The 25,818-nt window shown below is 38.4% G+C and overlaps 1 protein-coding gene and 1 pseudogene across 2 annotated transcripts in view; one reads left to right on the plus strand and one right to left on the minus strand.

Annotated features, from left to right (window-relative positions):
- CDYL (chromodomain Y like) overlaps positions 1–25,818 on the minus strand; it is a 187,702-nt gene that overhangs the window by 130,450 nt on the left and 31,434 nt on the right. The window lies entirely within an intron of this gene.
- LOC148755756 (large ribosomal subunit protein uL23 pseudogene) lies at positions 14,563–15,700 on the plus strand (annotated as a pseudogene).

Below are 25,818 nucleotides of genomic sequence, written 5' to 3' on the forward strand. Positions count from 1 at the left end.
GGTACTGGCATAAAAACAGACACATAGATGAAAGGAACAGAACAGAGAGCACAGAAATAAACCCATGCCTATATGGCCCTTTAATCTATGACAAAGGAAGCAAGAATTTACACTGGAGTAAAGACAGTCTATTCAATAAATGATGCAGGGAAAACTGGATAGATACATGCAAAAAACTGAAACTGCACCATCTTCTTACACCATTTACAAGAATAAACTCAAAATGAATTAAAGACTTAATAGTTAAGTCCTAAAACCATAAAACTCGTGGAAGAAAATATAGGAAGTAAACTCTCAGACGTTACCCTTTAGAATATTTTTGCTGATATATCTCCTTAGGCAAGAGAAACAAAAGAAAAAACAAACAAATGGGACTACATCAAACTAAAAAGTCTTTGCACAACAAAGGCAATCATCAACCAAACAAAAAGACATCCTACTGAATGGGAGAAGATATTTGCCAATGATACATCTGATAAGGAATTAATATCCAAATTCATAAAAATAAAAATAAAAAACTAAAATAACTCAACTCCAAAAAAAACCAAACAATCCAATTAAAAAATGGGCAGAGGCCATGAAGAGACATTTCTCCAAAGAGGACATACAGATGGTCAATATACATATGAAAAGATGCTCAACATCACAAGTCATCAGAGAAATGCAATAAAAACCACAATGAGTTGCCACCTCACTCCTGTCAGAATGGCAATCACCAAAATAAATCAACAAACAACCAGTACTGGTGAGGATGTGGAGAAAGGAACCCTCATGCACTGTTGGTGAGACTGCAAATTGGTATAGCCACTGTGGAAAACAGTATGGAGGTTCCTCAAAAAATTAAAACTAGAACTACCTTATGGCCCAGCAATTCCACTCTTGGGCATTTATCCAAAGAAACACAAATTAATTTGAAAAAATATATGCACCCCTATGTTTACTGCAGAGCTATTACAATAGCCATGATACGGAAACCACCAAAATGCCCATCAACAGACAATTTTTAATGAAATTGTGTACGTTTATACAATGGAGTGTTACTCTGCCATATAAAGGAATGAAGTCTTACCATTTGCAACAACATGGATGGACCCAGAGAATATTATGCTAATTGAAATAAGTCAAGACTGAGACAGACAAATATCACATGACCTCACTTATATGTGGAATCTAAAGAACAGAATGAAGGAACAAACAAAACAGAAATAGACTCACAGATATAGGGAACAAACTGATGGTTGCTATATGGAAGGGGGTTTGGGGAAAAAGGTGAAGGGATTAGGAAGTAGGAAATACAAATTGGTAGTTACAAAATAATCACGGGGATGTGAAGTACAGTATGGGGAATCATCAATAATGTTTTAAAAACTATGTATGATGTCATATGGGTACTAGACTTATCAGGGGAATAACTTCCTATATTATATAAATGCCTAACTGCTGTGCTGTACTCCTAAAACTAATATAAAACAGCACTAAATGTCAACTATAATATGTACAGTCACGGGATGTAAAGTACAGCATACGGAATACAGTCAACAGTACTGTAATAGATATGTACATGTCAGATGGGTAGTAGACTAGTTGGGGTTACCACTTTGTGAGGGGTGTAAATGTCTAATCATTATGTTGTTTTTTACACCTGAAACCTAAAATCAACAAATGAATGAATGGTTTGTTTTAAAGGCACAGGAGTGAACATCAAAAGGGTTCTTCTGGGAACCACAAGCTCTTCTGTTCTGTACCTGCAGATGTTGTGAGGAGAGGCTAGGGGTTGGCTCAGGGGACAAACCTAAATAGAAGAGGCAGTGTGCCATGGAGAAGTGGCTGGACTTCAGCCTGTCAGCAAGTGATATGTGTCTTAAAAAAAAAAAAAGAAAGAAAGATCCCTCTGACAGGAATAGGGATATTGGAAGGAGAAAGGCAGGAGGCAGAATCAATGAAATAATGAAGAAGGGTTTGAAGGAAGAAGGGAGGCAAGCCGTTTAGAGAATGGATTCAAGGGCCCCTTTAGAGCTATCCTTGGTACTACGAGGGAGGGGGGTAGATAGGATCTGACCTTGATCGGGAACGTGGGCTTGGAGGCTTTGGAGTTGGAACCCTGATCCAAATGCAGGCTTTCTCATTTAACACTAGTTCTGGAGAAGTCACATTGCCCGCGCTTCACTTTGAGCTTTTTGGTGTGCTCATTTTACAGAAGACAATAAAAATAGGCAGGGCTGGTATGAAGTTCGAATGTGGTAATGCTTTTAAAGCAGCACCTGACATACAGAAAGCATTCAGTAATGTTATCTATAATTAATCCTCCCATCAATTACATGGGGAAGGAATGAGAGAGGAGTCTGGGCCATCTCACCAAGCCAAATGCAAGGAAGAGCTCAAAGACTGAGTGGGTGTGGGACAGATGTCTAAAGAACAAAGTCACCCATAAGAAAGGGTTCCCACTCGCTAAAAATAGGATAAGCCAAACAAACAAACTATGGGAATCACTGAGTAAAAATCAAAAGCCCACCATGATACACAAATATTTAAAGCCCTCACTTATCAACAACAAAGGTAACTTTTATACCAAATCCAAACTTTGAAAATACTTTGAAAATTGATAAAATTAATTAAGCTCTGCCTTTCTAGGAACTGCAGTTGACTCCAATTGATTAAGAGTAAGTTCTGCTTTACAAAATAATTCTACCTACTAAATATAGAAGAAATGACAATTAGAAGACATCATACTGTAGTCACATTCACTGAAGATTCAGCAAGGACCGTCAGTGGATGCTAAATTCACATGCTGAAACATTAATGGAAACGAGATTTCCACCTGGTGCTACATTATCTACTAAGATCAGAGAGGAATGCATCCCTTCACAATGGAGACACCACTTGGCCAAGCCACCAAACTTGGCATGCACCAGTGAGACAACCTGCCAAAGTGGACCTGGTGACACAGGATGAGACAGCACAGAACAGCTAGACATTAACCCAAACTTCCAATTTACAGGAAGTGCAACAGGTAGAGAATAAGTTACAAAACACCAGGAAACAATTAGATCAATCCAGAATGTAAGACTTTCAACTAGAAACTGGCCTGGTCACTTCAAAAAGTAAGCGTAAAAATAAAGAAAAATAGGGGGAGTGTTCTCGAAAAGGTACAAAATAGTACACTGTGTTCATTAATATCATTATCACGACAGCCGAAGTCTAACCTCATTTCAACTGCTGGCTGGTAGTTTCAGCACCTCTGCCAGGTAGCAGATCATCTCCCACATGTGACTGTTAGTTGGTCTCTCATGGGTAAATATGAAGAATGACAACTACATGCTTCTATTGAAACAAGACTGAGAAAGCCTGAAAACATGTGGAGCCCCATTCTTAAGCCTGTCAGTATCAGTGACTGCCCAGAATTTTTACCAAGAGGGGCAAGTGGATGCAGTGAAGAGTTAAACAGAAAATAGAAATTACTCAGTCCTACCTAGTAGGGGGTAGAGATGGGGGGTGTGTGTGTGTGTGTGTGTGTGTGTGTGTCCGTGTCCCCACACGCATCTACAAGCAAGCAAATGATCTCTGCTTTTCTACCTACTCAAAGACCCCTTACCCAGAGATAACCCCCAAATTCTAGCTTCCTGCATGCACAGAATGGTAGGATGTGCTGTCAATCTCGCCTGCCACAGTGAAGACACTACAAAGGCTCGCTCCTAACCCACAGGGAGAACTAAGCCTTTCCAAAGGCAGAGTCTCATGCTTCTTCTAAGAAAAACCTTCAGCTAGACCAGTAACGATAACTAACAATCAAGCACTGCATATATCTACCGTGTTTCCCCGAAAATAAGACCTAGCCGGACAATCAGCTCTAATGCGTCTTTTAGAGCAAAAATTAATATAAGACCTGGTATGGTATATGATATGATACGATGTATGATATATGCTATAATACCGGGTCTTATATAAATTTTTGCTCCGAAAGACGCATTAGAGTTGATTGTCTGGCTAGATCTTATTTTCGGGGAAACACAGTATGTGCCAAGCATTAGGTTAAATTTTTAATATGGATCACCTCGCTTGAGCCTCACAATCCTGTTATATCCATTTTACAGAGAAAACAAAAGGTACCAAGAGTTAAGTGACTTGCCTGACGTTATGGAATTAGCAACAGAACTTGCAAGTGGTGGGTTCAAATTACTTTCCTACCAAGTATGACGTCCTCTTGCTTTGAAAGTGAATGAGTCCACCCATCTAAGTGTTGTCACCGTTATCCATGGAGTTATTTACTTTCCCTCAGAGTGTCAGGATTTTGTTTGAGTCAGTGAAGGCACAATGCTTACTGCCCAAAACCTTTAAGGGCCATAAGATTAAAGCACAAATTCTAGTCAGTCAGTCTTCATTAACCATAGACCCAAGCACTCAATCTTAACTAGTCATTACAACAATGTTTGATACCTATTATTTTTCCTCAGGTAAGCAAAAGTGTTTTCCCCCCTAAATCAGCAGGATCTTCTACTTGTTAGTTTAATAAAGAACTCTATATTGCCTAGTACTATGAATTACTCATTTATTCAAATAATGTTTTAACTACTGAAAATTTTCATGAAGTATCCAAATTATTTGTATCCCTCCATCTCCACTCTCCCAAAGGAAGAACTAGTTACCTCATTTACCAGTCAGCATTTCATCAAGTATCAAAATGCCAGTGTGTAGTTTTCACAATCTGTTTTCAATTATCAAATGACATTATTTCATTTATATTTCCTGATCTACACTGTCACCACAAAATTTATTATATTCAGTGTGCTCACTAAACACTATTATAAATTTAGAGCTATAGAATTTTTACAAGGAACGGAACTCCACTAATACTTTTAAAATTGATACATACAAAACAAATTACTATTATAAGTGGCCCCAAAACCATTAATGGGAAAATAAAATCACACTGCATTTTCTAGACAACCTTTACTAAAATATGAACTGTTTTTACTAAAATATAAACTTTTCTGGTTAACTGACAACAGGTCACCAAACAACTGTTTAATAAAACATAACAAATGGCAATTGTGAGAGGTACTAAGCCTACATCTATCTCTTCAACCATACCTCAACTAGAATGAGGCAAGAGATTTTTTGTCTCTTTAAAACCTAGCTATTCCCCTAGTGCCTGGCACACACACACTCAATAAATATCTGCGCAATTACTCAAGAAATGAATCCTGATAATGGCACTTAACTTGCAGCACCACTGTGAAAACTCAGTAAGCTAATAGTTAAAAACAAAAAAAAAAAAAGGTTGTTATTATGTGCACTATTTATAAGGCTGTTTTACTAATGATATTCCTTTTACCCACACAATCCTATGCAGTAGGTTGACCATGTATCATTTTTACCAATTTATTCATGAAAACACAGGTTCGAGAGTTAAATGACTGACCTGAAGTCACCCATCTAATTCACCCTCGCAGATCGGGGACCGGCCTCTCGTCCCTGCCTCCCCAGTCCGATCCCCTTTCCCTGCTTTTGTGATCTCCTGAGCTCTTAGAACCATCTCGATCATGGAATGGTTTACTTCTTGATTCAGTTGAGTCTCCATGTGAGCTTCATGAGGGCAGAGTTCATGTGTTTTGTTTCCTGCTGCAATCCTTTGAACTTTTAAGTGTCTGGCACGTCGCAGATACAAAACAAATAGGAATTATTTCATTGCTTAAACTTGAGGAAAGGGGCTTTGTTCTGGCATGACCAATTTTACCATTTTACATTAAAAATTAAAAATAAATTAAATGGACAAAGTTCTTTGAACAGTGAAATTTATGTTCAAAAGAACTGAAGTGAAAAAAAAAAACTTAATAAGTAACATGGAAACTTATTTAAATGGTGTCCCCAAATAAGTTCGTAAGTAACATACCATGAAGACAGCACTTAAGATATTTAAGAATCTCTGAAAAAAAACACACAACTGCATAAATACCATGCTGCTCATGATATAGAAAGTACTGACCTTACTTTCTATAGCTTCCTGTTTATAATACTGTTACCCTAAAAGCCTTTGCACTTGGCAGATAATCACTAATGTTTGCTTCCATAGACTGTTTGCCCCAAATCTGTATTATCTGTTTTAATAATTGGCCTATCACTCCACATTTTTAACAAGCTTCAATACCATTTCACAAAGCCCTCTCGCCCATAAATGGTGCTTTACACAACTGTGACTTTAAGAAACACTAATACTTGACTAGAGGAATTTAAAGGATTACGGAAAAGGCAAAAAAAGTTTTATCTAGATGTCCCAAAATAGATCAGGACACTTAAATAACACTTTTCTAAGGTAAACAAGTAAATCTGATTGAAATTTGATCAAGAAAAAGAATTGACACAAGTTAATAACTAGGCCTAATATATTAAAGTACTATCTTTTTTTTCTTTAACCTTATTTTTTTTTCAATTACAGTTGACACTCAATATTGTTTTATATTAGTTTCAGGTGTACAGCATAGTGGTTAGATATTTATATAAGTGATACCCTCCCGACTAATCTATTAATAGTACCCACCTGGCAACATACATAGTTATCATATTATTGACTATATTCTCTATGCTGTCTGTACTTTACATCCCTGTAACTTGTTTGTAACTACCAATTTGCACTTCTGAATCCCTTCACCTTTTCCACCCAGTCCTCCAACCCCTGCCTTCTACCAGGCAACCATCAGTTTGTTCTCTGTACCTATCTGTTTTGTTTGTTCGTTTATTTTGTTCTTTAGATTCCACATGTAAGCGACATCATATGGTATTTGTCTTTCTCATTCTGACATTTCACTTAGCATAATAGTCTCTAGGTCCATCCATCTTGTTGCAAATTGTAAGATTTGGGTTTTTTTAATGTTAAGTACTATCTTTTTCATCTTTGCTGCTATGCAAGAAATGTTTAGGAAAATTAGTCCAATGTTATTAACAAAGTAAACAATAACCTTCAAACATCCTACATATGCAATTCTTCTACCCTTGGCCTCTATCACCTTCACAACAGAACAGGCCAAACTGCACAGTCCCAAGGGGCATCACAGAGACGCCTCGAGCAACCATCTCCAACAGTCACCCATGCAACTGAAGCCTACGAGTCTCAATGCTTACTGTACTATAAAAATCAAAGACTAAAACGCAAACCACCAGGAAGCTATAAATAGCCATACAACTAAAATTGTACTGTGCTATTTATTTATTATTCTCCAGAACAAATTCCTCTCCTGATCAAAATATTTGCCTTTTCACGGACTGGATGAAAAATTCAGGTTGGCAGCCTGCGATGAGGATTCTTTCCCGTCTGGAAGCCCTTCATTGTTGTCATTCTAAACAAGAAACTGTATATTGTTCTCACATGCAGGCTCATTTATGCATTTGTCAAAAGGAGTACATTTTCAAAACTGTAACAGGAGGCGTAAATCTGACTCTAGGTATTAGCAACTGATTCCAAACTAATTGCTTGGGAAAGAGTATCAGAGGTAACTGACTATTTTAAGGTTTTCACAAAACTCTCCAATTTCTGCAGAAATTTGCCACAGAAAAAAATTTGAAGCATCCAAGAATCACCTTGCTGTACTCAAACTTTACTACAAAGTTCATTCATTCTTAAACAAATACTGAGTGCCTACTAATTGGCAGACACTGTTCTAGAACTTGGGGTATCATACAACGGCCCCAACTCCTCTCCACCCCTGCCCCCCCAAAAAAAAATCCTGCCTTACAGAGATTATACTTTTATTCTGGAGAAAGCCTGCCATATTTCAAATAATAGGTAATTATGGTTAAATTTTACCAAACTTCAATATTTATAGGAAATATAATGTTAATAACCCATGTTATCCCAATAAATTTAATATAAAAAAGTGTCCAGTTTCAACACTGGTCATTAACCTGACTTCTACCAGATCTTACTTAAAAGTGTAAGATATGTCCAACTGGACTGAACTCTCAGAAAAGATTTAGCAGATCTTTTCTACCCATCCCTGGAGCAATCCTGACATGTAGGAAAAACCTGAGAACTCCTGCTGGCAGTTTCTGATTCTATCCCCAGAGAGCTGGAGGCTTCCAGCATCTTCCAGCCTTCACTGCTGAGCCCGGTCCTGGTTGTAGAAAGACAGTTGCTATTGTGTTTTAAAATAAATCAGTTGTTAAAGGGGGTGTTTTTCATCTGCTTTATAGCACAATTTTTAAAGCCTAAAATTAAAAATCACAACACTAATGCATCTTGGAGAACACTGGTGTTTCAAAGGCAGAACTTGATATATAGACAATGAGCTCCATGAAGTGACACACAAATCCTATGTTGATTCACTCTTAACTTTCAGCTCACAACAACAGGAACAATGGAAAGATCCTGGCCTTGAATTTTATACCTACAATCATCACTAAACAGTTGCCGTGAGTTTCAGGTATCAGGTTTAGAATACGAAAGTTATTAGAGACCTAGCTCCTGCTATCACAAGATACTCACTCTACAGAAAAATGGAATAAAAAAACAATAAATATAATTTCAGCTCAAAGATTACAGTAACAGCCTTCTTGGCCAATGGAAGAATGTGGAAAAATGATTTTCAGGTCCACTAAACAGGACATTGGGGAACTACCACAGTTGGGTGGTATCAGATTGTGAAACTGGAGGGAGAAATGGTAGGTAGGTAATGAACTAATGAGATGGATAAGTGCCTCAATCCATGTGCTATGTGCTAGGGTTTCCCTAAGACTTACTGACCCTAAATCTTTGAGACAGAAACCAGAATTTACAACTACCTCACATGCCAATGATTTTGGTGCACACAATCACTATAGGACCATTAGTGACATTCATGGATGATCAACGTTGGGTTTTAAACATGGGACATACCTGGCCAGACTTGGGTCTTAGTAGCTCACACTGCAGAGTTATGTAAATGTAGTGTGTGGAATAAAAATGAGGAGAGTAACCTAAGTGGACTGTTACTGAAACCTATTAGGAAGCTACTCTGCTGGCCAAATTGAGAAAAGGAAAGGGAAGAACCACGCCAGTTACAGAAACGCTTAACTTTATGGATTTACACAGGATAACCGTATGTCCTGCTTTGCCTAAGATAAGACCGACTGTCTTGGCTTATACCTGCTGTCTCAATACCCAATCTGGTTCCACAAGATTATTTCATGAAAATGGAAACAAACAGAGAAACAAAAAGCTGGGGTAACAATACTGATACCACACAAAGTAGACTTTAAAACAAAGACTACTAACGAGAGACAAAGAATGGCCTCATATTCCCACTTCTGGGTATTTATCCAAACAAAACCAAAATGGTACTTCAAGGGAACATGCTCATTCATATGTTCATCGCAGTGTTATTTACATAAACCAAGATAAGAAAGCAACTTGGGTGTCAATGAAAGGATAAAGAAGAGGTGGTACATATATACAGAATATTACTCAGCTGTAAAAAAAGAAGAAAATCTTGCCATCTCCAATAACATGGATGGACCTAGAGGGTACTGTGCTGAATATAGTAAGTCAGTGAAAGTCAAGTGTAATATGACTTCACTTATAAGTGGAGTCTAAGGAACAAAATAAACAAACAAAAACAGAAAGAAACTCATAGATACAGAGAACAATTTGATAGATGCCAGATGGGAGGGGGTCTGGGAGTGGGTGTAAAGGGGAAGGGATTAAGAAGCACAAATTGGTTGTTACACAGTAGTCATGGGGATGTAGGGTATAGCATAAGGAGTATAGTCAGTAATATTGTAAAAACTAGGTATGGTGTCAGATGGTACTAGATCTATCAAGGTGATAGATGGGCAAGACGAAAAAGGTAAAGGGATTAAGAAACACAAATTGATAGTTACAAAATAGTCATGAGGATGTAAACTACTGGGAATATATTCTATGATATGATATGGTAATAACTATGTATAGTGTCAGGTGGGTACTAGTCAAGGCATCACTTCCTAAATTATATAAATGTCTAACCACCATGTTATATACTTAAAACTAATGAAATAATATTGAATGTCAACTCTAGTTGAAAAATTTAAAAAAGGGGGAAAGATAAATAATATTGTGATAGCGTGGTAGTGTCAGATGGTAGCTGGACCTTCATCATGGTGATGACTTCTTTAGCACAGGGAATATGATCAATAATGCGGTAAGAACTCTGTATAGTGCCAGGCGGGCACTGCTGAATAACTATGATGTACACCTGAAACTACCACAGTATTGTATGTTAGCTATATTTTAATAGAAATCTTAAAAGGGCGGAGGAGAGTTCTCTAAATCATTTGGAGGTCAGTTAGAGCACTTCTCTGAATAATATTGTTCTACAAAGTGTACATAGATAGTGTATTTTCTGGGCCCTTGATAGAAGGAAGAACGTAGGAGAATACTTTCTGTTGTATTGCATATGAAGAACAGCTTAGCTGGGTATAGGATTCTTAGATAACAATAATTTTTCCCTTAAATTTTGTGGCTATTAGTACTTCACTGTATTCTGGTAGTTGGTGTTAAAGAGGAAAAGCATGATGATACTTGATTCATTTTCTTTGAGGTAGCCTTTTAAATAAAATGTCTCAATATTTAAAAAAAAAAAGAAGGTACAAATTGGTAGCTACAAAGTAGTCATGGGGATGTAGGGTACAGCATAAGGAATACAGTCAATAGTACTGTAATAACTACGTATGGTGTCAGATGGGTACTGGATTTATTGGGGCGAGCACTTTGTAAGTTACATAAATGCCTAACCACTATATTGTACACCTGGAACTAACATTAACATTGTATGTCAACTTTAAATGAAAAATAAAACAATAAAAAATAAAGCCACATTAAAAAAATGTTATTACAGGTAGCAGACTAGGAAAAAACACTGTCAGTATAGGACTACTATTTATAACACGAAGAGTGCCTACTGATAAGTACATTCATTAACATGGGCATGCTTTGGAAAAGAAAAAAATTTAAATGACCGAAAAAAGAAAAATGTTAAATCTCACCATTAAGATTTTAATGTTAAATCTCACCATACACCAATTTTTGTCTATTACATTGATGAAACAAAGGCTGATAACATCCAGGAAAACAGGCATTCAACGTGACTGTGAACAAATAGATTATTTGAAAGACTACTGATACACAGAATTTTTAAATGTATATACTTGTTGACCCAGTAGTCCTCTAAATAATCTAAGTTTCCAACAAAGAATTAACTAGTCAATTACAGTATATCCTTACTAAGGAATAAAAACCGTAAGGCTCTTAGAGGAGGTATGTACCAAGTGACCACGTAACCATACACAAAACATATTTAAATTCTAAAATAAAAACCACATAGCTATATTTATGACCTTCTTGTAAGTATTATAAAAGCCTATCTATGATACATACATATATGCACACACGTATGTATTACTCAAATATTTGTGCACGCATGCTCAGGGGGAGAATGAGAAAACAGATATCCCCCTTTTCCATCTATAATTATTTATTATTACTAGTATATAAGCATGTACTGTCAAAATTAGAGTTACTACTGGCAAGCTTAAAACTCTGACTTTGAGACTGAAGAGAGGGCACACTGACAGTTACCAACAGGGGACCCTGGGAATGTCGGTGCGGCCCAAAACAGAGGGGTCTCCCCAGCGCCTGCCAGCTCTCTCCTTTGGACAGACTGCACTGAAACTGCACAACAATCTGGCTTGGTGTCCACACAGCAAATCTTTAGGATCTATTCTCAGTCCTCTATTTGTCTGCCAGCTCTAGTCTTATGATAGTAACTCCTCACATTATCTGAAGTAGAACTTCCTTGAATTTTAAGTTCCTTTGATTTCTTTGGTTAGCTTTGTATATACTCAACAGCACAGTAAAAGTTCTTTGTTCAGTTTCATTTTCTAATGGGGTCACATCATTTACTTAAAGGTTCTTCCTTCATGATTTCAACTCTAAAAAAATTTACAAAATATAAAAACAATTGTTTACACTGAGAAAATTTATTACTCCAACATTTTCAGGAAATATGTTTTGTTCCCAAAAGTTTGCTAAAAATAATTTTAACTAAATGTGGAAATGAAAATAACTTGAATGCTACACAGACCTGCCAAAAGTTAATGCGAATAATGGTTATTAGAAATAAACAGCACCAACCATACTGTTTACAAGTCTGAGACAGAAACTTTAAGGCAAATTCCACCAAAATGTCAAAAAACAAATAATTACATTTTAATAACAACTGATACCAAAACCAAACCAGAACAGCAGAAAGAAGAAAAAAAAATGTGTGGGTTAATTTCATTTACATCAGAGGTTTAAATTTCCTAAACAAATAATTTAGCAAACTAAATCCATCAGTGGCAAAAGAATAATGATGAGCAAGTAGAGTGTGTCCCAAAATTACTAGGATAATTCAGTATCAGAAAGTCTGTCACTACCACCAGATAAAGGAGAAACATAATACCAATGTATGCTGGGAAAGCATACCACCAAATTAAAATCCATTCATGATTTTTGAAAGTAATAAAAGACCTCTGAGTCAAAAAATGTGGATAGAAGACTATCCACTACAAGATATTTTTAGAAACTATCCTATTTGAACGGTGAAGTATCAGCCGCACTCCCAGAAAGTGAAGACGACGACAGCGATGGTGTCTGTCATGCCAGTATCCAACACTGTCCTGGAAGTTCTCAGTCTAAATTAAATGGAAAAAAATAAAATTGATGTATAAATACTAAGAAAAAAAGTATAAAACAACAATTAGGAGGTATATGATTGCCTACAAAAAAATCCTAGAGATTTAAGTGATAATTAAACTATTAGTGTCCAGCAAAAGAATCAGGTACAAGATTAATATACAAAAGAAACCAGTGATTTTCCTATACACTGGCAATCAACTAAAAACCAATCTTTTTTTAAGATCTCATTCATAAAAGCTAAGAATATATCTAACAGAAAATAAACAAAATTACAATACACAACCTACACATATATAAATGTATATATACATACATTACCAGCTCTAAAGCTTTACTGAAGGACTTAAGGCTGAAATAAATTGAAATACCATGTTCAGGAATGAATATCAGAAGGCTCAACTTCTCACCCAAATTAATCTAGCAATTCAAGACAATCTCCTAACATGAAAACCTCAATAGAATTTTTCACACAACTTGTCTAGCTGACTTTCACTTTCCTCTAAAAGTAAAATGTGAAATTTCTTAAAAAGTCAATGTATTCTTAATTACAACAAAGAGAGGAATTAGGCAACATGATATGAAAACATACAAAGCTGCAGTAATTAAAACAATATTACAAAGAATAAAGAATATGCAAAATAATCTCTGAAACAAAATAAGATACAAATTGATCACCACTTTAGAGGGCAATTGCACAGATCTTTAAATGAAAAATGTTCATGCTATTCCATCTAGTTATTTCACTGGTCCATGCACACAACATGTACCCTGGAGAGTTCACTCCAACACTGGGCGTCTCAAAAAAAGCTGCAAACAACCTTAATGTCCTTCAATGGGGAAATGGCTAGTCATTTAAACAACAGTACAGCAGGGGAAGTGAGGAAGTAGCATGAGACAGGTCTACCACACACAAACATGGAGAGACATTTAGAAGTCTCTAGGGCATCTTGTTGATGGAAAAAAGTTACAGTATTAGACCACTTATGAAACTGTAAACACACCCTGGAAGCATTTTCTACTCCCATTAATACATGTATAAAAAATCATGTGAGCACAAAAATCTAAGGATTCTGTTGAAATGCAGATTCTGGTTTAATAGGTTTGTAGTGATGCCTGAGATTCTGTACTTCTAACCAGCTCCCAAGAGATGCTGCTGCTGCTGCTCCATGAACCACACTGAATGCAGCAAGGGCACACAGATGATCTGGAAGCTTCAGGAAACTGATACTAGTGGTCACCGAAGTGTGAAGAGGGTGGAGTTGGGAGACAACAGAAGTGAGACCTTGAGTAGAAGTAAAAGGGGGCTTCAGCCTTATTTGTAACGTTTTCTTTTCTTTTTGGAATAATGTAGTTAAATATTGTGCAAGTAAAAGGTAGTTTTAAAAAACCTATATAGACCACTTTTGAGCGTATAGTTATTGAATTCTAGGACTCTTGTAGTGGTTAAGGACATAGAGGGCATTAACGACAGCCAGTCTGCTCCTCAAATACTACTCAGTAACTGGCCAGAAGAGAACAGCAGTTGAGGGAAATTAACTGATAAACTGGTGGTGACAGCCCATCACTATTGCAGAGGGACTTTTAAAAACTATTCTAAATCAAGTGTTCTATTTTTACTGCCATTTTTAATCTATCTAGTAAGCTTATTAAAAATAAACTATTTCTATTTGAAGTAGTATCTTTGTAACATAACTCAGCAGTTTTTCACATGGCCTACTATGCTTCCTGTCTACCGCATATTCCTGCTAATTAATCCTTCCAGAGGAAATCCTTAACTACCAAAGAATTAATGAGCATACAGAAACGTCCCTACTATAATGACAACTATTAAAAAGATTCCAGGCCTGGCTGGCCCTTGCAAGTGGGGGGACCTGAAGCTTAACCTCCACTAACTCCTAGTGAATTGGCTCGTCTGTGGCTGACCTGATATGAGATACTGTGCACTAACCATTTCACTATTTTTTGAAAGAGCTGTCGGCAATAATTTAATGTCCAAAAGTGGCCACTGGAGTTCATACTGGGATTTGTAAATTTGAAAATGCATTTATGAAATCATAATAAACAAATAGAGGGGAAAAGGCTCAGATCTATCTGGTGGTGAATCATTCTATAGAGACATATGGCCATGATGGAATCTGAAAGAAATTCTGACTTACTTAGCTGGTACTAGTCAAATAATCACAGCGTCAAAGGATACTATGCGGATCAAACTTTTAAAAGCAGTATCCTCTGAAAAGGTAGAATTTCTTTCTTGAAACGAACTCATTCTAGCTGAGAAATCATTTGGGAAAGGACACCTGAGCTGAGTCTTGCCTCACACATGTTACAAGTGCACTGCAAACGGAGCAGTAAAGGGTGAGCAATTGAGTGTTTATAGAACTGTGGATTAATGAGGGTGATATCCTGCAGGTAAGAGGGAGTCACTAAAGTAAAAACCAGTCATAATCAAAGTCAGAAGACAAAGGGGTGGGGGGTGCAACAAATATTACCAAGGGCTGATATCCGTACCATATTAAAGAAACTCTTGCTTTTCATGAAAATGGCGCCGAAAGCAAAGAAGGACGCCGCTGACCCTCCCGAAGCCGAAGCCAAAGCAAAGGCTTTAAAGAAAGCAGAGCTGAAAGGCATCCACAGCCACACAAGAAAGAAGATCCGGACATCACCCACCTTCCGAGGGCCCAAGACACTGCGGCCCCGAAGGCAGCCTAACTAACCTCACAAGAGCCCCGGGGAGAAATAAATCTGACCACTATGCCATCAGCAAATTCCCCCTAACTACCGAGTCAGCCATGAAGAAGATAGAAGACAACAGTACACGTGTGTTCATTGTGGACGGCAAGGCCAACAAGCACCGGCTCAAACAGGCTGGGAAGACTGCTCTGTGACACTGACGTGGCCAAGGTCAATTCCCTGATCAGGCCTGATGGACAGAAGACCGTGTATACGCTCAGCTGGCTCCCCACTATGAAGTTGCCAACAAACTTGGGGTCATCTAACCCGAGTCCAGCTGGCTGATTCTAAATACACAATTTTTTCACTGTAAAAAAACAAACACCCACACAAAAAACCTCTTAAAAATGTAGTAACATACAACCAAAATCTGATAGAAAAATGGGAAAAATACATGAACAGGCAATTCACACACAAAAAATTAACGTACATATTAAAATGTCACCAAAAAATAAAAAAGATCACAATTATGAAAAATTATTAAAACTCACTATTAGAGAAATTCAAATTAAAAACACTGATATAACATCTATCAAATTAGGAGAGAGTATGACAATACATTCATTCTGCTGGTGAAACTGAGGGGAAACATAATCTCACATCACAACCCCGGGGATGTTCTTGAGGACAACATTCTTGAGGAGAATTCTTCACCAGCTAATGAAGTGACATTTGTACGTACCATCTGACCGAGCAGTCCCACTTCCAGGAAGCGATACTGGAGGCAGCATAAAACTCCACGGGCATAGTCAAGTTAATCACTGTAGCACTGTTTATAATTACAAAGTACTGGAAAAACATTCTAAATGCCATACATAGGGGAGTGGTTGAATAAATTACTATACATCCACAAAATGGAGTTCGTGTGCAGCTATTTTTTAAAATGAAGATGATCTCTGGGAACTATTTGGAGTGATTTCCAAGATATACTGCTAAGTGAAAAAAGCAAAGCACAACAGTTGTAACTTGCTACTCTTTTGGTAAGAAAGAAGAGGGTTAAGAAATCATACATGGACCTGCTGATCTGTACAAAAGACATACACGAAGGAACCAGAAACTAAGGAGCCCGGTCACCCACAAAGGGGAATGGAAAAGGAGTGAACAGCATGGCAGACAAACAACGGAGTGGTAGGAATGGGGAGGAGGGGAATTTCCCCATATACCTCTTTATACAGCTCCCGCTGGCAGAGCCACAGTAGTATTTCACTTACCCTAAAAATAAACAATTACAATTAACTAGTACGTGGGGAAACCCAAAAAAGAAGACAAGCGGTAACAAATGAACCTGGCTCTATTACAAATGAATAACTACACAGAAGGAGGTGAAAGAAAAAAGTAACTTTGGAATACAGTATTTTTACTAGAACACTGTAAGACTGAAGACAAAAAGAACCGTACATAAAATCTATACTCTAGAGTTTAGGAGTCAGCAAACACTTTCTATAAAGGCCAGACAGTAAATATTTCTAGTTTTGCAGGTCACAGGGTCTATCACAACTACTGAGCTGCCATTGTTGTGAGCAAGAACCATACACAACATATAGAGAAATAGGCAGGCTGTGTTCCAATAAAATTTTATTTACAAAAACAGGAAGTGGGCTGGATTTGGCCGATGGTCCAGTCCACTGATGCCTGATCTAGTTTAGTAAAGTTTATCACAGAATTCCAGATAGCAATTCTGAAACTTTTATGTGCATACTAGAGTTCAATAAATGTATTATAGTGAGAATCATGTTTCTCAACTGTTGAAGAAAGACATTACAAACGAGGAGAGGAGAGTTAGAATGAATACTATGCTGTGGGACTGAAAATGGAGGTTATCATAATATTAGCTTTTGTTCTTTCAATACATACCCAGACCCATATAAAGATGTGCAGGTTTCTGTGGGCAAGGTACAAACATACATGTATTTCCATAGCTTTATCCACTAGGAGGGTCCAGAAACAATGATGTCTTAGCAACAAGCACTGTTCTCAGATCTGGGTTTTTAAATGCCATTCTCCAATAAAACTAAACAGGGCTTTTTGGAGAAATGGTTGATTCTACCACAAAGAAAACGCAAGATGAAGCCTGAGCATCTTGTGGTGGTGAAAATAAGAAAAGTGCTCCAAAAAGGAAGGTGGGCGGGAGCATGACAAAAGGACATAGGATACATAGGACCTCCAGTGGCTAAAATTAGAACAATCTGATTAACAAGAGTATTAGATTATAACCCACAGAATTTTTCAAATTTGTGATTCCGTAAAGACATAAATAATTAAATGAATGAATATATACAGGGGGAAGAAGTGACAATTCTTCCTTACAGAAAAATTCCAATTACTAAATTGGAAAGAAAGTAGAAGCAAGGGAAACAGAAAAATCACCATTAGGCAAATTTCACAGAAATAACTACTGAAGGCAAGATTCACCAATGGAATGCTAAAGTTACTGGGCTCAAGTTGAAGGAAAAAGAATGTATTTGCACAGTTTCAAAGATATCTCCCCCAAGATATGTATTAATTACAAAATGAGAAATTGTAACTTTACGTGGAGAAAGGTGGCAGACACCGCCGTAGCCAAGTGACCAAGGTTAGTATCACCAGCAATCAGATGACATTACATACACCTCCTCCTGGTGTGATGCACTGAGAAGATGTTACGGGCGGAACTGTAACCCCCCCCACACACACACACACACACACACAATGCGTATGTTAAAGTCCTAACCCCCAAAACTTCAGAAAGTGTCTGTATCTGTAGGTAGGACCTTTACAGAGGTAATTAAGTTAAAATGAGGTTGTCAGGGTGAGTCCTAATCCAATCTGACTGGTGTCCTCAGAAGAGGAAACGTGGACACACATAGCGACACCAGGACACATGTGCACAGAGGAAAGAGCACGTGAGAGCAGAGAAGGTGGGGCCGTCTGCAAGCTCAGGAGAGAGGCTTCAGTACATAGCAAACCTTCCAACACCTTGATCTCAGACTTTCAGCCTCCAGAACTGCGAGAAAATGCCTGTTGTTCAAGCCTCCATCTGTGGTACCCTGTCATGGCAGCCATAGCAGACTAATACAGAAGGACACATCACTTCTATGGGATTCTCGCCAAAAAATGTACTACCCTGAATTCAATCATGAAAACCACACAGAAATGCGAATTTAGGGACTCAACAAAGTAACTTACAACTACTCTTCAAAAGTGTAATGGTCACAAAAAGAAAGACTAACAAACTGTCACTGATTAAAGTACAAAGACATAATAACCAAATGCAATGCTGTATATCCTGAACAGAAAAGGACATTAATGGGAAAACTGAATAAAGTCTGTAGTTTGTCCCAATGTTAATTTCCCAATTTTGATAAGTGCTACGATTATGGAGGATGTTACCATTCAGGAATTTGGGTGAAGGGTATACAAGAACACTTTACCATTTTGCAACTTTTAAGTCCAAAATCATTCTAAAATAAAAAGTTAAACACATTTTTTTTTTTTAATTTTGAGAGCCATTAAAATATTTTGGTAGGGAGATTCTAAGAACCATTTTAAATTTTAGAAAGATGGCTCTGGGAGCAACATGAAGGAGGTATTAATGAGCTGTCTCTCAGTTCCAAACTATCTTCTTCCTGTGTGGTGACACTGGAGCAGACACAGACGTCCTGTGCCTGCTAACTTGCTGTCAGGCTTTGCCAACAGAGGGTGCTGCAGGGACACTGCCACAGGCATCCTTCCTCTTCTGTCCCCCTCCTGCTGTTACTTCCCCAGCAGCCCCAGCTGGCAGGTCTGCGTTCCTGGCAGGTCAGAGCACCCACTCCTCAGAGGTCAGGAGCAGGCCTGGGGTGGCTGCCCCGCCTCAAAGTTCCTTCCTCCTCCCTCCTGTTCAACTTGAGTGGTATCTGCTTTCTGCAGGTGCTGCTTCGCCAGCTCTTACAACTAAACAATTCTTGTTACAAAATTCCCCTCAGATTATGGCGTGGCTTCTGACTCCTGTTTGAACTGGGACTCATTGATACAAGTCCTAGCACTGCCTTCCTGGCTGTTTACACCAATTACAGTCCTTTCTTCCTTAACCAACCATATACCTTCTCCCTATGGGAGCAGAATATAGCTCTTCGTTGCCAAGACAGCTGCGTTAATATGAGTCATGCCTGCTTGGTTTGGGACGTTTATAAAGTAAAGCAAAATTTACTCATACATTTAGAGAAAAATGCTAATTCACTAATTGATAGCATATTAATAGTATTTAGTGTCTTGATACAGAAATCATTTAATATACATAATTTCCATTCAAAAGCATCTTCTAATCTAGTCTAATTTTTGTGTAATTTGAAAATTTGACCTAAACTTTTATTCTAGCTAAATCCATTAACTGTGGAACTACTCTAAACAATTTCTCCCTCTTTTATCATATTCAAAACAAACAGAACTAAGCTTAACGTGCAATACAATGTCAAACATGCAGAAACTCCCGAAGAGTCAAGGGAAATCTCTGTATTCTCTTTCCTAAGAGGAAACAAACGTAGAAAAAGTGAGTATAGAGAAGGTATAGAAACATAACACATTTACGCTAAATGGTCCAACAGTTCTACAAAATTTTCAAATTTTGTGTTTTAAGTAAACTAAAAATATCCAATTATTAAGTCTGATTAATCTTCTTAAAGGTTAATTTGCCACTGAAACACTTTTCTCAAAGAATTAGGAATTTCTATAATTGGTAGGGGTGGAGAATGTATCTGGAGGAGCATGGGAACTTTCTGCCTTTAACAGCTTTCTGTCTGTATGTTCATCAAGTCTGAGAAACAAGGTGTCGTGCGGGAGACCCTGCTCACTGCGCCATGTGTCGTGCAGGGCAGCCTGCGGGTTCTCAGCTCCCGCTCCCCACATAAGAACGCAGGACACGGTGAGGCCAAACAGGAACACCCACGGAGCCACAGATAGGGGAGTCATACCACTATAGTCTCGCTGGAGGCTGGGTTGGAGACACAGGAGGCAGGAGCCACATGATCCGCAACCTGCCGTCCGCTTCTCTCTGCCAACCCACCTCACTTGCTATCTGCAATCTGTGCTTGCAGGCTCAGCCACCATCTTCTTGCTAGCCCCCATTTGCTGCTAGCATAGCCACAGCAGTTATATTAGTGGCCCATGGCTCACTGGTTACAGCTGACGGCCAACTAGCCACAGCTGATGGCCATCCAATCACAGTTGATGGCCATTTACTACCTGAGCCAGCACCTTTCCACGTGAGGCCGAGAGCCTGGAAACTGGTCTCTGGGGCTCTGTCCCCACACAAGGCTAGAAAAAGATTAGGGTGAAAGCTGTTTTGTTGTTCACAGGGTGCGGAGAGAGTGATGGGTAGGTCCTGCTAAGATTAATCATAGGAGGAAACATTTTCATTTTCCTAAAAATCTGAGTTACTCAAACAGCTTGAGCCATCATTTCCTACTAGTAAAGAAAAACAAAGTATTAGGGATCAGAGAAACTGGGTTTTGTCTGGCTCCCAGACTGCTGACACGAGTAGCATAAGGGGGAGAGGAAGGTTTTTGAGATCTGAATTCTAATCCTATTTCACTACTTAACACTTTTTTTTAGCTCTAAAAGTGGATGATTAACACCTGTCTTGCAGTGCTGTAAAAAACATGAGTGAAGCTTAGTCTTGTACTTTCTCATAATTCAATAATTACCTTCTCTTCGTTACAGTACCCTTGTGTATAAAATGGGAAGAGGGTAGATTAGGCAAGATTACTGCCAAGGACCTCTCTTGTTATAATATTCTAGGAAATCTAGGGAGTGATGTGTGTTTTCCTGGGTCTAATAAGATGAGTGGTAAACTTTTTCTCTCCCTTTTATCTATGCTGGTTAGTCTCTAAATGACTAGAAACCCAAGCTTCATAAAGATTATAGATCTTGCACTGGTTCCTTAAAGAGAAGATAGCAAACTCAGAATGTGCACAGAAAACAAAGGTATTCCAAAAATCAAAAAGATTAAAAGATGCACGCTAAGTTATGAAGCAAATAAGGCATACAAAAAAGAAATGTTTCAATAAAAAAATTAAATTTTTCATTTTCACCAATATGGTGGACAAGATACCTTAACAAGTGCGTTTAATACAATAAACATATACCACAAAGCTAGGTTAAGGTATTTTTAAAATACTTTTTAAAATGCATCACTCACAAGCTGGCAAGAAGGGGAAAATTTAAGAATCTAAAGATGAAAAGCCAAAGGCACCTACTGATGCCTGGTGATGTGGAGGTGAGAGACAAAGCCCGTGTGAGGTGGAAGCCAGCTCAGAGACCCACATATACAGACAAGATCCCAGGCTACACTCACAAGTAAAAGGGTAACTAGGGAGGAGAGTAAGGAAACACATCTGTCTTCATCGATCTTAGTTACAGGGGGAAAGTGGTGAGAGAATTCTCACCTCCATTCCAGCCTTCAAAGCAGTGTAATAGCCCTTCTTCATATCAAGACAGGAGGAATAATGGGAGAATGAGAATTCCCTAATAAAAACAAAAAATCTTCAGATAATAGCTGAAAGGAAACTAAGTACCATCAAAACCAAGGAATACTGTTGAGAAGGGACAAACTACCCAGAGCTACAAAACTCAGATATACCAAGGATCTGTGCAGGAGGGAAGCAACAGAGCATCTGATGGATGGAAACAGAAGAATCCCAATGCTAACAACAGGTAATCACTAAACAACTAGAAAAGTGAAATCAATGTGAGAACAGCAGCCCAAATCAAAAGAACTTTTGCACACTCAATTCAGAGGTGAGCACAAGGAAGTCACAGTAAGGTCTGAAGGGGCTGGAGGTTCACATGCCTTGAGAGCTCTTGAAACCCACCAGCTAAAACTACTTCTACTAAGGAAATTGCTGGGAATAGATCACAAATTGAGCAGGACTAGAGGCAGTAGGAGCAATGGAAAGAAGAGGTCCACATGAAACTGGAAGAGTAATGATGGCAGGACAGAACCGTATCTTGGAAAGCACCAAGACATATTTTCAAATAAGACAGGGGAGGGAAATTTGGAGCTGTGATTTTAGAAAACCTGTCCTGATCCATCTCTCTCCCTAAAGTGCAGAAACACTAATTTCAAATAAAAATCAATAATATAAAAAGGATAGGGGTTGAATTTTACACAAACGTATCACAAGAGGAAAAAGACTAGAATGACTACAAGCAATGCAAGCACAACAGGGAGACGTGTGCACAAAACAAACTGTACCCTAACATTTCAAAACAAACTAAGAGTCTGTAATGGCAGGAAGAATGAAGACGTCACATGAATACCCACAAATAACATTTATGAAAACTGAACATTAAAAAACAAAACAAAAAACAAAAACAGGGCCGCCGCATGGCTCAGTTGGTTGGAGCACGAGCTCTAAACAGGGTTGCCGGTTCAATTTCCTCATGGGATGGTGGGCTGCACCCCCTGCAACGAAGACTGAAAACAGCAACTGCACTTGGAGCTGAGCTGCACCCTCCACACCTAGACTGAAGGACAACGACTTGGAGCTGATGGTCCCTGGAGAATCACACTGTTCCCCAATATTCCCCAACTAAAAAAATTAAAAACAAAACTACCTAAAGACAGTGTTTACAAAAGCCTGGGAAAGGGTTAAATCTCAAAACTTAAAACCCTAAGGGGTAAGAATTGTGACTGTGATTTCTTGCCTTGAGGGCAGTGCCCAGGCCCCAAAGTTATGCCAAGAAAAATGGTGGCAGGAAAAACCAGAACCTTACCAGCAAAAGGTGCCAGGTATCACAGTTCTGAGCTGGGGAAGCAACTACAAACTCGGAGGTTTCTGAGGGCACAAAAACTGTACGAGTAACAAATTCAGAGCATAAAATGCTAAAATCTCTGGATGACAGCTGAACTACATATGCTCAGAGGAAACCACAAGCAGCATGGGAAAAAAGCAGTCGGGGACCTGAAATAAATCGTTTGAAAGAGCAACATGGAGCCAAATCTGTGAATGTGATGTTCTATCCTAATTGTGCTCAGCTTGGGTAGCAGAAAGCTACAAATGTCAGAGTACAAAGTCCAAAGCTGGCAGAGCAGCTATAATCCAGGGAAATCCTCAGAAAAAAGAAAACCACAAAGAAAGTAAGTTCATTTCTACCCAGATGCTTAGCTAACTTCCGAATTTTATAGGCACAGGGGAGACCCACCCACAGGGCAGCCGAGTAAAGAAACATCAGTGAAAACACATAAGGACAGAAGAGCGATGTAAGCAGCTGCCTATCACAGCAAAAACAAAGTTTAGAGTTTGACTCCAAGCAATTTAACTGTCTGTCACAATAAAAACCCGACAATCCTCAGAAGATCACAGAAGAGGTTCAGTCACTACAACATGTCCAACTTTCAACTAAACAAGCAAAGTAAAGTGTGACCTATATGCAGGTAAAAAGATAATTAGAAACTGACTCCAACTCAGCAAGGAGTCATAAGGATATTGGACTTCAAAGGAGCTACCATAAATATTTCAAAGAATTTGAAATACATGCCCAAGGAATTGGAGGAAAATATGGTATCAATGAGTAAACAGATGAGGCAATGTCAACAGAAAAACAAATGAACAAAACACTTACTAAAATGAACTCCCCAGACTGGCTAAACAATAAATTAATGCTATCTTCTCATTTGTAATGAACTTAAGTATAGTGGAACCTGAAGAAAGAAAAAAGATGTACAAAAAAGGAGTAGACTACAAAGACATGTCTGACAGGAAGCAACACACTAATTTCAATCTCAGGAAACAAAGGAGAAAAAAATTTCTGAAGACATAACATCTGAAAAAATTCCCCCGACACTCAACATACTTCATGTAGAATAACAAAAATAAAACTACTAATACATATCTTAGACACACTACTATAATCCAAAAATAAAGAAAATGTTAAAAGCAAAGACAAATAACTTGTTACGTACAGGAAAACAATGACAACAATAAGAACATAGATTGATTTTTCATTTGAAACTATGGAAGTCTGAAGACATTGGAACCACATACTCAAACTGCTGGGACTCGGGGGGAGGGGAACCTGTCAACCAAGAATCCTAGTATCCAGCAAAACTATCCTTTAAAAATAAAGATGAAATACAGGCATTTTCAAATAAAATAAATTTATCACCAGCAGATCTGTAGGATAAGAAATGCTAAAGCAAGTTTTCTAGGCCAAACGGAAATTATACTAGATGGCCACTTGATTGTACAAGAAGAAATAAAGAAAATCAGAGATGGTAATTATGTGAGTATACATAATACATAATTTCTTATCATGGTCTCTATAAAAGACGGCAGCTTAAAGCAAAAATTACAACACTACTGACGGGTTTACAAAGTATACAGATGTAATACATGACAACACTGAGAATGAGGGAGAAATGGAAAGGTACTGTTGAACACATAGATGCAATAACATGACAATAATACTACGGATAAAAAGAGGAAATAGAAATACACTATTGAAAAAATTCTGTTTTACCCAAGGCAATTCAATACTAATGCTAAATAGATTGGGATAAAGCTAAAATGATCTTGTAATCCCCAGAGAGCAACCACCACCACCACCACCACCACCCAAAAAACAAACAAAACAGCTAGAAAACAGAATATTAAAATGGAATTTAAAATTTTTGACTGAAACAAAAACCAAGAGGAGGAATAAAGACAAAAATCTCTCCCCAAAAAAGCACAAAATGACAGACCTAAAGACAACCACACCAATTACTTTAAACGTAAATGAACATCCTACTCAAAAAGGAGAACAAAATTCTAAAAACGTAACATCTTAAAAATCACCCAGGATGTAAACATTATGGCAAAGAAGATGCCTTTGTTTCTCCCCTTAAAGTTTCAAGTCACGAAACTGTAATTCAAAAAGGGATCCCCTGCTCAATACACAAACACATCTGAGAGATCCACACATTGAGACGTCTGAAGGTAGGTTTATTAGAACAAGCAGGAGATTTGGGACCAGGGGGAGGACAGAGATGGGGGCAGTCCAGCACCCACTGTGGCCACAGCTGACACAGTAGCAGTAGAGGAACAGGCTGCAGCCCTCACACAGTAGACAAAATGGTAGGAGGGACAGAAGCAACATTTCAGCCTGATTAACTGACCCCCACTGTGGCTAAACCCGGTGATGGAATGCAGACACAGCATAGTGGTGTGGCAGCCATGGCCTAGTGGCTGCCAATACTAGCAAGGGTCAAAGCTGCGGAGCCATGAACCCGCCTACCCTCACACACCGCTCATCACCCATCATAGCAGAACCAGATATACAGAGAACCTTGTAGAGGCAGCGGAGACGTGTCAGATAGCACAGCTAGCGGCCTATGGTTACAAGGAGACACCACCAGGAACTCACCTGCCACATCACAGCACAGGGGTGGTACCTAGCGACCAGGA

This window comes from Rhinolophus sinicus, chromosome 14, assembly GCF_057876585.1.
Source record: "Rhinolophus sinicus isolate RSI-liver-muscle chromosome 14, RSI-T2T, whole genome shotgun sequence".
In the NCBI taxonomy this organism is placed as follows: Eukaryota; Metazoa; Chordata; class Mammalia; order Chiroptera; family Rhinolophidae; genus Rhinolophus; species Rhinolophus sinicus.